This window comes from Anabrus simplex, chromosome 4, assembly GCF_040414725.1.
Source record: "Anabrus simplex isolate iqAnaSimp1 chromosome 4, ASM4041472v1, whole genome shotgun sequence".
NCBI classification, from domain to species: Eukaryota; Metazoa; Arthropoda; class Insecta; order Orthoptera; family Tettigoniidae; genus Anabrus; species Anabrus simplex.
The window spans coordinates 267,490,464-267,507,468 of NC_090268.1; positions in this window are offsets into that span (position 1 = coordinate 267,490,464).

Sequence of the window (17,005 nt, forward strand, 5' to 3'; positions counted from 1 at the left end):
CAAGTTCAATTGATTGAAGAAATTCCACCTAGCGAAACTAAGGGAGCTTGCATAAATTAGGGAATGAAAATGGCTTGTAAAAGAATTACGGAACATAGGCAGTGGAAACAGGTAAGGGAGCGGTGACCAGAGGTGAAACCTCGTACTGCCAGAAATTCAGTCCACCTGGTCGAAGCACATTTTCAAGAGGAGTAGCCTCCGTGCTCGACGTAGGGTGTATTCTGGAGCTGGACACCGGGGCAAGTGGGCAATTAAGCAGGCAGGGAGCTCCTATTTATAGTACACTCGATGGTCAGGCACGCGCACTGAAGGCTGCGCGTCGAAGCTAGCAGAATGATACACAGGCGCGCGTGCAGCTGGCTGACGGAGCGAGAAGGGGAGCGCCGGACATACAACACCCTCCCCTCCTAAATACGCCGGTACGGCGTGAAACGGCGGCGGCGCTGGCGGCGACTGCGATGCTGGGGCGGAGCTGCTGATGTCTCTGTTGTATTGTCCGGAGCTGGAACTGGGCGGAGTGGCGCTGTCTCGTCCTGAAAGGAACCCATTGTTATTAAATGATCTAAAGCGCGTTCAGCAATAGATTTAGTTGGTTTAGCAATAGCATCAATAGCTGGACAGGGGCGGTAGCGCAGACGTATCTGATCTTGATGGCGGCAGATACGTTTCTCCGTAGTCTGTATCTCGTATAGACGATGACCCAAAGATCTGCAGATGACTCCAGGTATCCAGAGTGGGTTGGATTTGAATGTCCTGGTGTAGACCTTGTCGTTGAGGGAGAACTTCGTTGGTGATGTCTTATGCTGGGCCGGAAGAGGCTGTAACAGAGAAAGCAAAGTTCTGTGAGGTCGTCCATGGAGCTTCTGTGCAGGAGTGATATTATCAGCGCCGGGTAGAGTTCTGTAGTTGTTTAAGAGTTGGAGCAAGGCTTGGTCTTTAGTTAAGCCTGAAGAGACAGCTTTCTTCATACTTCGTTTAAATGTTTGTACGAAGCGTTCAGCTTCACCATTAGATTGAGGGTGAAAAGGTGGTGCTAGGATATGACGAATGCCATTATGTATACAAAAGTTCTGAAAAGCAGTAGCTGTAAATTGAGGTCCGTTGTCCGAAATGAGTACTTGCGGTAAACCTTCTGTAGTAAAGATTTTCTGGAGAGCACGAATGGTAGCTTCGGTTGTAGTAGTCGAATGCATATCCACGACATATGGAAAGTTTGACAGTGAATCGATGACTATTAACCACATGGAATGGAGGAAAGGACCTGCGAAATCGATGTGAACTCGTTCCCATGGAGTAGTAGCAGGAGGCCATGAAGCAAGATCAGAAGACGGGGCGTTCTGATTCGTTTGACATTGCTCACAATGACGTATTAGCTTTTCGATGGCGGCATCAATACCGGGCCAGTAGCAGTGTTGACGGGCGAGTTGCTTTGTTCTGGAGATACCCCAATGGCTTTGGTGTAATAATTCGAGAACTTGTTTCTGTAGGCTAAGTGGGATAACCACTCGGAAGATGGTGCCTGCTTCTAGTAATACAACTCCGGCACGAGTCGTGAGACGATGCTGCATACGATGATAAGGTGCCAGGTGGGCAGGAAGTGTGCTCTGAAGAGGCCAACCGTTGCGTATGTAAGTACGTACAGTAGCAAGTGTACTGTCCTTATCCGTAGCTTTAGCTATGCAGGTAGCATCAATAGGAAAACTGGATACAGTATCTTCAAGTTCTATGTCCAACTGAAGACATTCAGATTCTTGAGAATCGAAGGCAGTATCAGGACCAACGGGTAAGCGGGAGAGGGCATCAGCATTACAATGCTGGGATGTGGCTCGATATACAATCTGATAGGAATAATCAGAAAGGAACAGGGACCATCTTTGAAGCTTTCTGAGGGAATTCTCTGGGATCTTATTACCAGGATGGAATAAGTGTACGAGAGGCTTATGATCGGTAATGATCAGGAAATGGTTGCCATAGAGATATTCATTGAAACGGCGAATACCAAAGATGATGGCTAAAGCTTCTTTCTCTATCTGTGAGTATCGACGTTGATGGTCATTAAGTGTTTTCGAAGCGAAGGCGATGGGGCGTTCTTTTCCATGACGATCCTTCTGGGAGAGAACGGCACCGACACCGTAGTCTGAAGCGTCAGTAGCTAGCGTGATGATCTTGTCGGGCTGAAAATGAGTGAGTTGTATAGCTTGAATTAAGGCGTTGTTGATTGTTTTCCATGCCTGTTGGCATTGCGGAGTCCACTGAAACTTAACACCTTTTTTACGTAGAGCGTTTAATGGAGCTGCCACTGTAGCGAAGCGTGGAATGAACTTATTATAATAGTTCGCTTTGCCTATGAAGGACTGAAGCTGCTTGAGGTTCTGAGGTGATGGCATGTTTACTATCGCTGAGACATTCTGTGTACTAGGACGAATTCCATTCTTATCAAGTATATGTCCTAGGTAGTGAACTGGAGGCTGAAAGAAGGTACATTTAGCGAGATTCGCTCGTAGGCCATTGTCTTTCAATTTCTAGAGAAGGAGGCGTAGATTGGTTAGATGTTCCTGATGATCTTTTCCAGTAACAATAATATCATCCAGGTAGTTAGCACAACCGGGAATGGAGGCGGTGAGTTGAGCCAAATAGCGCTGAAAAATAGCCGCTGAGGATGAAACACCGAATGGGAGCCGCTGGAGCTGGAGCAGTCCGAGAGGAGTGTTGAGTGTGAGAAATTTCTTAGATTCTTCGTCTAAAAGTAGCTGGAGATATGCTTCTTTAAGATCAACTCGAGAGAAGAATTGTCCACCAGAGAGACGACGGAATAAGTCTTCTGGACGTGGAATAGGAAAGATATCTGTGTCGAGTTGTGCGTTGACTGTAGATCGAAAATCGCCACAAAGTCGAACATTACCATCAGGTTTCTTGATTACCACGAGTGGAGTAGCCCATTGACTAGAAGTAACTGGTACAACAATTCCAGTTTGTATCCATCTTTCTAATTCTTTCGTGACCTGGTCTTGAAGTGCTAGGGGTACTGGTCGTGCTTTGAGGAAGCGAGGCTTAGCTCCGGATTTCAGCTGTATGTGAGCTGTATAGTCTTTGGCTGTTCCGAGCTGAGAGTCGAAGACTTCAGGAAACTGTGCTAGGAGAGCGGTAACGTCAGAAGTAGGATGCAATGTAGATACGACGTTAATGTTGTCATGTATCTGGAAACCAAATAAGTTAAATAGATCCATGCCCATAATGTTGGATGCAGTGTAGTTGTTAACTACGAGAAGAGGAATGGCCTTCTGAATTCCTTTATAACTAGCCTGAAGCTTGATTTGACCTTTGATGTCAATTTTCTTCTTGTTAAATGTCACGAGCTGGATGTCAGCTGGAGAGCATGAAGGTGAACCTAAGTCGTGGTAGGTAGTCAGGTTAATAATAGAGACAGGTGATCCTGTGTCTAATTGAAAATCGACAGATCGATCAGAGAATGAGAGAGGAATGATGATTTTGTGAGAATCCTTTGTGGGAAGAATAAGATTGATCTGATCAACTTCCATGTCTTGGCGGGGCTGTATATGCTTCCGGCGTGCTGCAGTAGTCTTAGCAGGGCGGAGCGAACTGTGACAGACAGTTTTAATGTGTCCAAGTTTATTACATCGTTCACAAGTAGCTTTGAAAAAACGACAGTCACGACGTTCATGATGCTTGAAACAACCTCGGCAGGAAGGCAGGAGTTTCGAGGTGCTTTTAGAATTGGGCTTCCGTGTAGCATTACGAGAGGGAACCTGGCGAGAATGCTTGGTGGAGAGCGCCTTATCCGTACGGTTCATTGTAGCAGAGGACGTGCGGGCCTGAGGCGAGACTTGTGCAACTTCGTGTGGAGAAGCTATGGCTGCGGCAGTCTTGGTAGTAAGCTCATAAACCGTAGCAATACGCTGGACGTCTTCTAAAGAAGGGTTACTCTGCTTGACAGCGTCAAAACGTATTTTGTCTTCAGGAGTATGTAAAATTATCATGTCCCGAATGAGAGAATCAGTGTAGGATGAACCACAACCGTCCTTGGAGCAGATGAACTGGCAGGGTTTAGCTAGACCACGCAATTCAGTTATCCATTCAGTATGTGTCTGATGGGGTTGCTTTCTGCTCTGAAAAAATTTATAGCGAGCAGCCACTATGTGAGGAGCTTTGGCATAGTGTTCCGTGAGACGGGCCAAGAGCTGCGTGAAGGGTACCTCAGATAAGTGTTCTTCCGGACTTAATTTACGTAGTAATTCACACGTAGCATTGCCAACCGAACTAAGAAATAGTGCGCGGCGGCGTTGGTCATCTGTGACAGAATGGCAGATGAAATGCTGTTGTAAACGGGCTAAATAAACTGACCATTCTTCCTTAGCCGGATCAAAAGCAGAGAACGGAGGAATAGCTGATGGCTGTGTAGAGACAGAAATAGCTTGAATAGCCTGAAGTAATGCTGCCTGTTGTTGTTGCATAAACTGTTGTTGTTGCTGCTGTAAGGCTTGGAAGACCGTAGCAAGTTGTTCCGCAGTAGCCATTGCGAGATGCGTGCAAGAAATAGTAAGGTAAGCTGTGTATCAGAACTGGTGGGAGTGTCGTTGTTGTTTAGCACGTCGCCGTAGAGTTGACAACTCGGCCTGTTGAATTGTAGTGTCGTGTTGACCTCGTTGCTATAGAGTTGGCGATTGGGGCTGATGACGTGTAGTTTGTTGCTTGTTTACCTCGTCGCGATAGAGTTGGTAACTGGGGTCGAAGAATTGCAGGTTGTTGCTTTTTTACCTCGTCGCCATAGAGTTGTGTTGTAACCAAGATTGAAGTTTACAGAACACAACATTTATTGCTTCACTTTATGATATTTACACAAATAACTGAAATTTATTTTGAAGCAAAAAGGAATATTGAATCTTGAGAAAAGTCTGTCTTTATACAATATGTACAGGTTTACAGTCTTTATATACACTTCTATCTTGAAAAGATAGTCTTTGTGAATTGACACGTTGATAGTCGACAACTATCTGGCACACTAACATGAATGTCTTTGAGAGTCCTTGTTTGTTGAAGTGCCTGAATTCCTAAAAAGCAAGTTCAATTGATTGAAGAAATTCCACCTAGCGAAACTAAGGGAGCTTGCATAAATTAGGGAATGAAAATGGCTTGTAAAAGAATTACGGAACATAGGCAGTGGAAACAGGTAAGGGAGCGGTGACCAGAGGTGAAACCTCGTACTGCCAGAAATTCAGTCCACCTGGTCGAAGCACATTTTCAAGAGGAGTAGCCTCAGTGCTCGACGTAGGGTGTATTCTGGAGCTGGACACCGGGGCAAGTGGGCAATTAAGCAGGCAGGGAGCTCCTATTTATAGTACACTCGATGGTCAGGCACGCGCACTGAAGGCTGCGCGTCGAAGCTAGCAGAATGATACACAGGCGCGCGTGCAGCTGGCTGACGGAGCGAGAAGGGGAGCGCCGGACATACAACAATTATTATTATTATTATTATTATTATTATTATTATTATTATTATTATTATTATTATTATTATTATTGTTATCATCACTAAATGTTCTCATGAGTATATTGTTATTCAATTGATCCACCTGGTTTATAAACAACGTTATCCTAGTAAATATGTAGAGTTACACCGACATTATATAATTGGATGAACAAATATGGGAAACATCATTTAAAACAAAATTTTATGGAAAATTATAAATATTATACTTTAGGGATTAATGAGGTAGTCATGTGTGTCATTAATGAGAGTTCTAGCTGTACAGTCTCATATGATAATAATGTAACATTAACAAGTCTATATTTACATTTTATAAAATTTATTTACTTTTCTCTTTTGATTTATCAATAAAATTTTATACACATATTTAAACTCAAATCAGTCTGAGTCATAAATTATTGTAGTCAATAGTTTACCGAATGCACTATCCCTATGCATCCTGATTCGACGACAGGGACTGATCGCGCCTGAGAAGAGGACCTCACCACCTTCGGTAAGTATATTTTTTTTAGGGCAGCCGAGGCAACATTGACATCTAATCTACACCGAAGGAGCTCTGCAAGGGTGCATAGGTAATCAGTAATGAGTTAATAAAATGTCACCCAACGCTGGGGCTTGACTGTCGTCTATAAGGGAATGGTAAGTCAACGTTAGGATTATTTAAATGACCAGACTGAAACTTAGAACATTCATTGAACTTGCAGTAAAATGAACACTGTGTAAAAGGCGGAATTTCATATATGTGATACATATTGAATATATGTTATTAATGTTTATTTATGTAAAACATGGGACATTTGTTGTTGTTGTATATAGCACGTAAGGTCACCTAGGCATAGAGGCAGACTTTTATGCATAATGGTTATAACACAGGAGCAGTGGGAGCAGCTAGTTACGAGCATTAATATGCTCAACACCAAGGTAGAAACTGTACAGATTGAGATGAAGGAAGGACAGGATGAAATTACTAAGAACTTAACAGAAAGTCTAGAAAATAGTCAAACAGTACTCAAGGACGAAATTACTAAGAAATTAACAGAAAGTCTAGAAAATAGTCAAACAGTACTCAAGGACGAAATTACTAGGAACTTAGCGGAAAACTTAGAGAATAGTCAGGCAGTGCTTAAAAATGAAATCACTAGGAACGTAACTGAAAGTTTTTCCCAGAAACTAGAGGATACGCGGGCTATGTTGGAGACACTCGATGGTAAAATTGTTAGTAGTCAGGGCGAACTGAGAAAGGAATTCCTAGATAACCAAGAAAAGTTATTAAAGCTCTGCGAGACTAATAGGGCACACATTAAGCAGGAGTTGCACAGTTTAGCCGTTGCACATAAGCAATTAATTAAGCAGATAGGCGATGTAAGCATATCATTTACAAAGAGTTTGCAAGAAACCAAAGAAGAAGTGCAAGCTCAGTGTGAAAAGATGTCACAAAAGATCGTTATGATCGAAGATAGGGTCAGTCAGGTGGAGACGGAGACACGTGATAACCTTACGGCGGTTAGCACTAAAATGCAGGAAACCATGGAAAGGTTGGACCAGGGATTCAAAACGGTCGAGGCCAACCGGGTAGCAGACCAGGAAAAGGTGACAACAATTCGCTGACATGAAAGAAGACATAGTTGAATGGCAGGTGGACATGAATAATAAATGGGAACAGTTAGATAAAGGCTTGATCTCTAGTGAAGAAGGGGTTAGAGAAGAGGTGAAAGAAGTCCTAAATAAGGAAATACACCAGTTGCAAGTACAAAGTGACAACTTAGCAACATTAATAAAATTTGTGACAGAGGAGCAAAGCGAAATTAAGAAACAGCTGGCTCAAACCATGACGTCACAGGTAGTGACAGATGCTAATCCGTTCCGGGATTTGTTGATTAACAAGGAATCCAATACTCCATTAACTTCAGTTGGAGGTGGATAAACAGTTGCTGCACCGGCAAATCTCATAAATGTGCTTAAGATTACTGACGAACAACCGAGAAAATTTAACGGGAGTGGGTCGTTAACTCCAAAAATGTTTCTGAAAGATCTTAAGGCCTACTTTAGGGAAATGCAGGTACCTGAAGAAAAGAGGTTGAGAATCGCAGAAAGATACCTCGAGGGCTCTCCTAAAACATGGTTTATTGGTTTCCGATTTTTATTTGAAACTTTCGAAGATTTTGAAAAGGCATTTCTGAATCGGTATTGGGGAAGCGACGCTCAACAGAATTTAAGGCTTGAGTTATATTCCAGAAAATACAATTCCAGTATGCCTACGAGATATAGTGATTACTTTTTGAACCAGCTGGTCAAGATGAAAGAGCTAGATAATCCTCCTTGTCAACAAGAGTTGGTTCAAGCCATAGTAAAGCAGTTTCCTCCAGATGTACAAAGGATGATGATTACCGCCAAAGCACAAAGTCCTGAGGAAGCGGAAGGAATTTTGCGACAGCTGGACAACACTGTAAATATGAGCACTCCGAGGCAAGCCAAGGCCACAGAGCACAGGGCATTTGTAGTTGACACGGTGAAGGCAAATGATAAACAAGATGAAAAGGGACGTGTCACTGGTACAATTTCAAGACGACTACCGAATGAGAGGAATACACCAAGTGGTCGGGAATTTTATGAACATCGGCAGTATCAACAGAACTACAATTATCCCAGGTCATATTCGAGAAGATACTGGAACAAGGAGCAAAATAGATACCAAAATAGGAGTAGAAGTCAGCCATATCAACGGTACAGTCGAAGAGGAACGTGGAGTGATCATCCATCGCAGAGATCAGGCTACAGGAATCCAGAATATCGCAATTATGAGAAGAAAAGGTATGTGCAGGAACTGCGGGAGCAACAGCAACAGCAAGAGCAACAGAAGTGGAAGCAGGCGTTGGATAGACAAGACTTTAATCCCGATCTCACTGGAGCAGAGAGTATAGAATTTCAGCGAGCAAGGGAGCAGGATGGTCGACGCCAACAATCGCTTAATCCAATGGCTCAAGCTTACCCACCTGGGGGTAACAGTCAAGAAAAAAAAAACGTCAAATTTGAATTGCTAAATGCATCTAAATGGAAGGATACTGGCTTAGTGGATGAAAATGCAAGTGAATGGGTGGTAGCACAAGTAGACTCTTGGGTTGTTGAACCATCAGATCTGCTAGAGGATCCAATTAAAAGGGAAGCAACACAAGTTAGGAAACTACCTGTTATTAATGTTCGAATACATGGCACACAGGCAAGGGCATTGGCTGACACCGGCGCCACGATTAGCATTATTTCTAGAACATTATTTGAGGATTTGAAAGAAAGGCACAACCTACCAGAAATACCTGTATCGGCTGTAAAAATTAGAGGAATTGTGCCGGACAAAACTACAACTTGCAAGTCACAAACACTTTTAGATATACAGATTGGAAATTCATCCTTTTCACATCCGTTTGTCATCATGTCGCGGATGAATTACAATGTCATCCTGGGAGCAGACTTCTTAAGGGAAACTAATGCTGTAGTAGATTTGGCACGGAACACTATTAAATTTCGCAAAATAGATGGCAACGAATGTATACAAATGAGTCAAGAGGTCGGAAGGAATGAGGAAATTAACTGTGTAGATCAGGCTGACGTGGAACTTGTAGAGATAGAGCATGTTTTGGATCATGAGGAAATTTTTCAGGATATTTTTAATAGTGAGATTCAATCGGAACTAGAAGAATTAATTGATGTCAAGGTGGCTGAGTTTAGTGGTACGAAGGAACAAAAACAACAGCTGAGGGATATGCTGATAAAGTATCAAGAAGTTTTCGATTCAAAGGTTGGGAAAATTCCGAATTTTGCCTACGCTCTCAATGTAACAGATTGGCGTCCGTACAAGAGAAAGCCATACCCGATTCCCGAAAAACATTATCAGGAAGTAAAAAGGATTATAAGGGAAATGGAAGAAAATGGGATTATAGCTAAAAGAGTTACACCTTTTGTAAACAATTTAGTCACAGTTGTCAAACCAGATGGGTCGCTGCGCATTTGCTTGGATGCACGACAAGTAAATGAAAAACTCATTCCAGAAAATGATAAAGCGCCTCCAATTAAGGATATCATCCGTCGTTTCAAGGGGATGAACATGTTTACGGGGGTAGACCTGACCTCTTCTTTTCATCACATCCAATTAGAGGAGAAGTCAAAATTACTAACTGGCTTTATATTTGACCAGCATACGTACACCTTTGAACGTCTACCCTTTGGCCTGAAGAATAGCAGCGCAGCATTGATAAGAGCCTTGGAAAGGAACCTGACTGACGCTGTCAAGGAATTTACAACCAGGTTTATCGATGACATCATTATCCCAAGCACATCATTCGAGGAAAATTTGCGACGAGTCAGTCTATTGTTCCAAAATTTAATTGATACGGGATTTAAGGTCAATTTAAAGAAATCTCACTTTTGCCAAACTGAAATACTTTTCCTAGGGCATATCATAGATGGCGTAGGAATCCGACCCAACCCACTAAAATTAGAGGCCATCAATAACTTTCAGAGGCCCAGGAAGATTAAGCACATCAGGCAATTCTTGGGTATGTGCCAATTCTTTGCGGACCACTGTCCTAATTATACTGAGGTGGTGGCTCCATTGCAAGAATTGTTGCACAAGAATAACAAATGGCGATGGACGGATGTAACGGAGATGTCTTTCCAGCGAACAAAGGAGTGGCTTTCCAGAAGTATCAAGTTATCTTATCCAGACTTTGAGTTGCCATTTGTACTGCAAACGGATGCTTCCAATGTTGGAATTGGTGCGGTATTATTTCAAGAAGAATAGCACCCACCAAATTCCAAAAGATATATTTCATTTTACAGTAGAAAGTTGAGGAAACATGAAGTCAATTATAGCACCACAGAATTGGAAATGTTGGCCATAGTTCAAGCGCTGCAACATTGGCAGAAGATAGTATATGGTTTCCCAGTAAAGATCAGGACCGATCATAAGGCGCTCACATTTATGTTAAAAACGGCTGTTTCTAGTCAACGAGTCTCACGATGGTCTCTATGTGTGCAGCAGTTTAACTTCACAATAGAACACTGTCCTGGTAAAGAGAACATCATTGCAGATATTCTCAGCAGAAACCCTAATGAAGAAGAGGAGCAAGCAAATTATGTTGACCTCGTACAGGAAGACCAAGAAGTTTTGCTTCATTTGAGTCAATTAGCTCGCTATCAACAGGCAGATGCTACTTTGAGTAGATTAATTGACTTTCTCCAGGGAAGAATTCAACAAGGGGATCCTAACTATATAGAAATTCAGAAAGAGGCCGAGGAATACCTAATTGTAAATAATCTTTCGGTCAGATATTTGGACAAGGATCATACAAAATTAAGGGTGGTAATTCCATCTCAACTCCAGGAAGAGATCATTTGGCACGTTCACCGGATTACAGGGCATGGAGGAATTGACAAAGTAGTGGCTACCATTCAAGAGAACTTTATTTGGAAAAACCTTAGAAAATCTGTAAGAGAAGCAATTATTACCTGCGACATTTGCCAAAGGGTTAAGGCAAATTCATACCTTATTAGGCAAATGCCTATTCCGTTGTTGCCAAGTAAGCCCAAGGAGTTGTACGCAATGGATATTTTTGGTCCAATTCCGAAGTCCACTAGGGGAAACAGGTTTATCTTGGTGACGATGGACGTATTTTCAAAATTTACCACCTTATTTCCCATGCAAAAGGCAAACACTAAACTTGTTGTAAGATGCCTCACTCGGAGTATAATTCCTGGTATGGGAAAACCGGAAAGTTTACTAACTGACCATGGGCCTCAATTTACAGCAGCTCAATTTAAAGCGACTCTACAGGAGCTAGATATTAAGCATGTTATGAGTTCTATTAGAAATCCTCAGAGTAACCCCTCTGAGAGGGTTATGAAGGTTATTTTGAAATTTTGTAGGATTTATATCCCTAATGAGCATGCCAAATGGATGAAACTTTTGCCAGTGATTACTGATTGCATCAATAACACAATCCATGAAGCAACAGGATCTATACCATCAGTGGTTCATTTAAATCAATATCCCGCTAGACCTTGGCACGCTGTCGTGGATAGCCCAGTGGATGCACAACCTGCACCAGAAATAAGAATACGAGAGGTAGCCGAACATCTGCAACAACAAGCACAGCGTCGCTTAAGGAGAGTTCAGGGAAGAAGATTTCATCGTCCGCTGAGAGTGGGAGAACTTGTATTGGTCCGACGTCCAGCTACTTCAGTACCTGCAGCTAGATACTACGCTAAATTCGCACCACTTTACATAGGCCCATATCGTGTCACTCAAACCTTTAACAACAATGCGTACAAGATAACAGATCTGGACGGGAACAACGAAGTCATTTTCAATGCTTCAAATTTGAAACTCTATAGACAGCCACGACACGAGGTTCCACCACAAGTTAACATCGTCGAACAGTGGGGAAAATCATCAGAAGAAGATGACGTCTGTTCCGAGAAGGAAGAAGAAGAAGATGGGGAGGACACGGAGCCGTCATCAGATGAGGAGGCGACATCCCTTGTTTCCGAGGAGGAAGACGACACCATTTCGGCCCAACGCCAGGGAGAAGAGAGAAGAGAATGCTGCCCAGTATGTCTGCAAGAACGAGTGGAATTGAGGAAAGTTTTACTAACTATAGCAGAACAGTTAATAGAGGAACAGAGACGCCTTCTTCAAGAGAATCAAGAGCTCCGGAGTAACTTGCTTAAGTCAAATAGAGCATAAAATAGTACAGACTCACGGATGGTTGCAAGTGATGCACACAAGTTACATTATCAACATGGAGGTGAAAAAAATTTTCTCGATACTCTCAAAAATTTTATTTAAAGTGGGAGAGTGTTGCACCCATCGGATGAGTCTGATTGGCAACATTTTAATAATTGGATTTGTTAATAAATAGTAATAGCCAGCGTTCTTAAACAAAGGGACAGCATTGGAAATTTCTGGTAGCTAGCTCGTGAGAATGAAGCCTTGATAAGAACCCACGCTTCGTTCTCTGCTAAAAATAAATTATTGGGACACCTGTTATTACATCATCTTTTGGAACTGCGTAGTTAGAGTGGAAAAGTACTGGCAGGAGTGACTGAGATGGAGAATCATGGTTTTTGATACCCGAATCCCCTTATTCTGGAATGAACTCGTCCATACAGATGAACATCGGAGTATGCGCTCCAATCAGATTGCTGCATTTAAATAATTTCAAAATTAGCGCGACTTAATGACAGGTGGCTTGTAATTAATCCCTGTCAGTATTTAAGGAAGATTATATCAAAGGAGATGTCAGTAATTATTATAGTAATTCTGAACTAACTTATTGGTTTGTGGCAAATGGATTGGAATATTGTGTATCCAGATGTTTGTTATCACCGGCAGTGGGAACCCCTTGCCAGCGTGAAGAGTGGTTTATCAGCGCGGCAGAAGATATAGTCCAACTAACGCCTACTGTATTGTAAAAGAAATTACGAACAATTTTAGAGTCACGATGCATCATGGTAGTAACAAGAATTGATGCAATTTGTGTGTACAAAGCATTTCATGTTTTGGTAACTTTTGTTTTGGAGCTACCCAGCATTCCTTTGGTTGGGATTTTTAGTGGCAAGAATTAGTGTTCCTACGCCGATTAGTGCGCCCAACATCCCCCGAGTAGTGGCTTCTCACGAATCAGTCACCATCAAGAGTCTAGTGGCGGTCAGACGTGTCTTAAATTTGCTCCGCACTTAAGTACGATTGTGGTAAATTATATATATTTATTAGTACTGTGGAGGAGGAAATGAGTGTTATAAACAGAAGTGTAGGTGGTAAAGTTTTCGAAACCCCACAAGTGAGTGTAGGAACAGATTAACAAATTATACAAGTGTCTAAATCTACGCAGGGTAAAGAAATGAAACTGGGAATTATGCAGAGTTGCATCTTATGTGACGTATTTTCAATATGTAGCCCGCAGAGCATAGCAGACAGTTCAATAGGCATTGGTAGCCCGTAAGTGTGGAAACATTGCCTGCTACAGCTGGTTTGTTAGGGTGTTTGAAACGTGGAGCGAAGAAAATACTTTTACTTTCTACGAGATATTTAGCTAAAATGGGGGTAGTCACTTTCCCCAACGGCGTGGTCTACATAAAGGGAGCGGTTGAGCGCACAAAGACTTTGCTACAGTGGAAGCAGTTGTTATGTTAGAGCATAGTACGGGAGATCCGGCCTAAGTTCCAAGTTATCTGAGTACTGCGTATGTGTATATATATATATTACAGTGTAATGTCAAGTGTTAAAAACGAGTTATTATGTTTAATATTATGAGTAGGAAATAAACGTGTGGAAAGTGTCAAGAGAGTGGAAAGTAGTAATATAAGCCAATGCCGGATACATCAAGAATGGTCAAGGATATTAACATGTTGGTCATGAATCTGTAAGACAACATGGCTGCCTTTAGTCCTGGCGATCCCGAAGTGCCCTCAATGTGAGTACACAATCTCATGTTTGATTTAAAATCTAAAGCTTTCCTCTGATAATGGTATCTTTATTTAGACGGGTATGCGAGTGACGATGATGTAACTATAAACCCGAGTACACAGCCAGAAAATTAGGATAATTCTGTTTATGAGTAGTGTAAATATTATTATTATCATTATCATCAGTCGTGCGTGTACTATTTTGTTCTGTATTGACCAAGTTATATTTTTGAGGCAATTATAACGAGTGATTCGCCTATACCTGCACTATTATTATTATTATCAGTAGCATTGTCAGTATTGCATTTAGGCGGAATTTTATTTGTTTCACGCAAGCACAGTTATTGTGGGGGAGTAGTGATGAAGTCAATTAATGATAATATAACATATATATATGTATATATTCAATAGTTACTGTCGAGAATTCTGTTGGGACGACAGTAACACTGATACATCCACATATTGGTTGCTATGGCAAGTAACGCGGTTAGACAGTTGAGTGAACAATGTTAAATAAAAGGATTTATTTTTGGCTCAGGTAAAATCAAGGTGTTGTCAAATAATAAGAGCGATATTGAGCGACGGTAATTTATTTGAGATGTTTGAAGGTCCGTAGTTGAGAGTATATGGTAACACATGGGGTTATTTACCTGAAGATAATTATGGAGAACAAAGAGTATGGTGAACATATTCTCAATAAAAAATGGAAATATAAGTATCAGCGTGATAGCTGAGAGGTAATAGAATTCATGCAGAATAAGAAATGATGATGACGTCGTAAATGAATAAATGTGAGGAAACAAATAAGCCAGTTAAAGAAGGTATACGAGTTAGAAGGACGAGATGATACATATAAATGGTTTAGCCGTGTCACAATATCGTTCTATTTAGAGAAAGTTATAGTACGCATTTAAATGATATTTCAAAGTTAGGTTGGTAACATGGATCACGCAACTGGGCTGGTGTGGATGCTTGCCAGTAGGAACTATTTTATTGGTTTTAACAGATGATTATTATTATTATTAATATTAAATATATTTATTACTTTATTTGCCTCGTATCAGTCATCATTTAGGTACATTCTTTTATTGTCTGTGCATTGTCTATGCATTTCATTCTGAAGAAACCACAGTAACATTTGCAATGGGTCATGGCTACATTTCAGCGAATTATAATATGTTGAGACGCTGAAATAAGTCAAAAGTGTAGTGTGTGCTGATGACAGAGTTCATCTATGTATATATTAGTGGAATTTTAAGTATTAGGTTAGGATTTCTGGCTGCGTTACCTCGCTTGGTGTACATATTAGCATAAGTTAGTGTATGTTTCTTTAAAGTAGGAGAGTTTGTCTTTTCCAGATTAATTTTACGATATCTAAGTAGGGGTCACTCGCATATATGAAAGCAAAGCTTTAGATTTTTGTATGCAACAACAACCAAGGTCCATTATGTGAGATAAAGTTACTGAATTCTCAGGTTAAAGCAAGTATTGTTTATTGCACCTGGAAGGAAGATATTGTAATTATGGGAACTCAGTAACAGTTTTGATAAGAGAAATATTATTATTATTATTATTAATATTGGTGAACTCTATTATGAGAATTTCATGGTTATGCCTTTACACAGTGGATTAGGTATTTCATTAAATTATGGCAAACATGGTTTTATAGATAAAGAAAACCCAGTATGCACTGTTAAGTAAGATTCTATTCAAATGGTGTTACTCATGGCAAATGAATGTTCTAAGATAACTGACGTAAACATACTATAATTTATCAGGATGGTGGATCAAGAGTACCGTAATTACAGGTCAAGTTAAGATATTATTATTATTATTTATTATTATTATTATTATTATTATTATTATTATTATTATTATTAATATTGAATATTATTATTTAACATTTTACCAATGTAATTCACAAGCAATTAGGGAGTCTTGATGAATACCATATTAATCACTTGTGTCAGTCAATTGTGGATTTATTAATTAATTAAATAATTTACATTTTATATTTTTTTTATTATTCAATTTATCTACGATTTGGTTAACAACAGTATTGGATTTTGGTAGGCGATTATAAATTCTTTAGGACTTTTCTTTATGATACCCAACATAGAAGTAACATTCATTAAGTGATATTATTATTCTCGTTTCAATTATTATTATTATTATTATTATTGTTATTACAATATTATTATTATTATCATTTCGATGCAGTGTAAATTCATTAATATCACTATATTGGAGGATTTGAGTCACAAGACAAGGATTTCCAGTGATCAGTTAGGCAATTAATTATGTAATCAATAAAATTTGAGTACAATCAAATTAGTAAAATTAATTAATTGTTATATTATGGTAACTTTTGGTATGTTTGTTTGCAAACTTATTTCACATATCTGAGAGATTAGTAGGGACATTTCTAGGTTTTGATCTACGCAAAAAATCGTCGTATTATTTCAATTATTATTATTATTATTATTATTATTATTATTATTATTATTATTACTATTGTATTACATTTTAGGTTGGTTTTCCACGCTTCAGATATGTATTTGGGATACACTGTGGAGACTTTCCTGTATTCTTTTATTTGGTTTACAATGTGATTCAGTGATATCAAAACAATTTTATTAATTAGTTAATATCGATATTTTATTTATTTTTTATATCTATATAAAACAATTTTATCTATTATAAATATATTTTACTGATGGCAAGTAGTTTTTTTTTATGAATAACTTGATTTGGCTATACAAAAATTTATTCATATAAATATTATTATTATTATTATTATTATTATTATTATTGTTATCATCACTAAATGTTCTCATGAGTATATTGTTATTCAATTGATCCACCTGGTTTATAAACAACATTATCCTAGTAAATATGTAGAGTTACACCGACATTATATAATTGGATGAACAAATATGGGAAACATCATTTAAAACAAAATTTTATGGAAAATTATAAATATTATACTTTAGGGATTAATGAGGTAGTCATGTGTGTCATTAATGAGAGTTCTAGCTG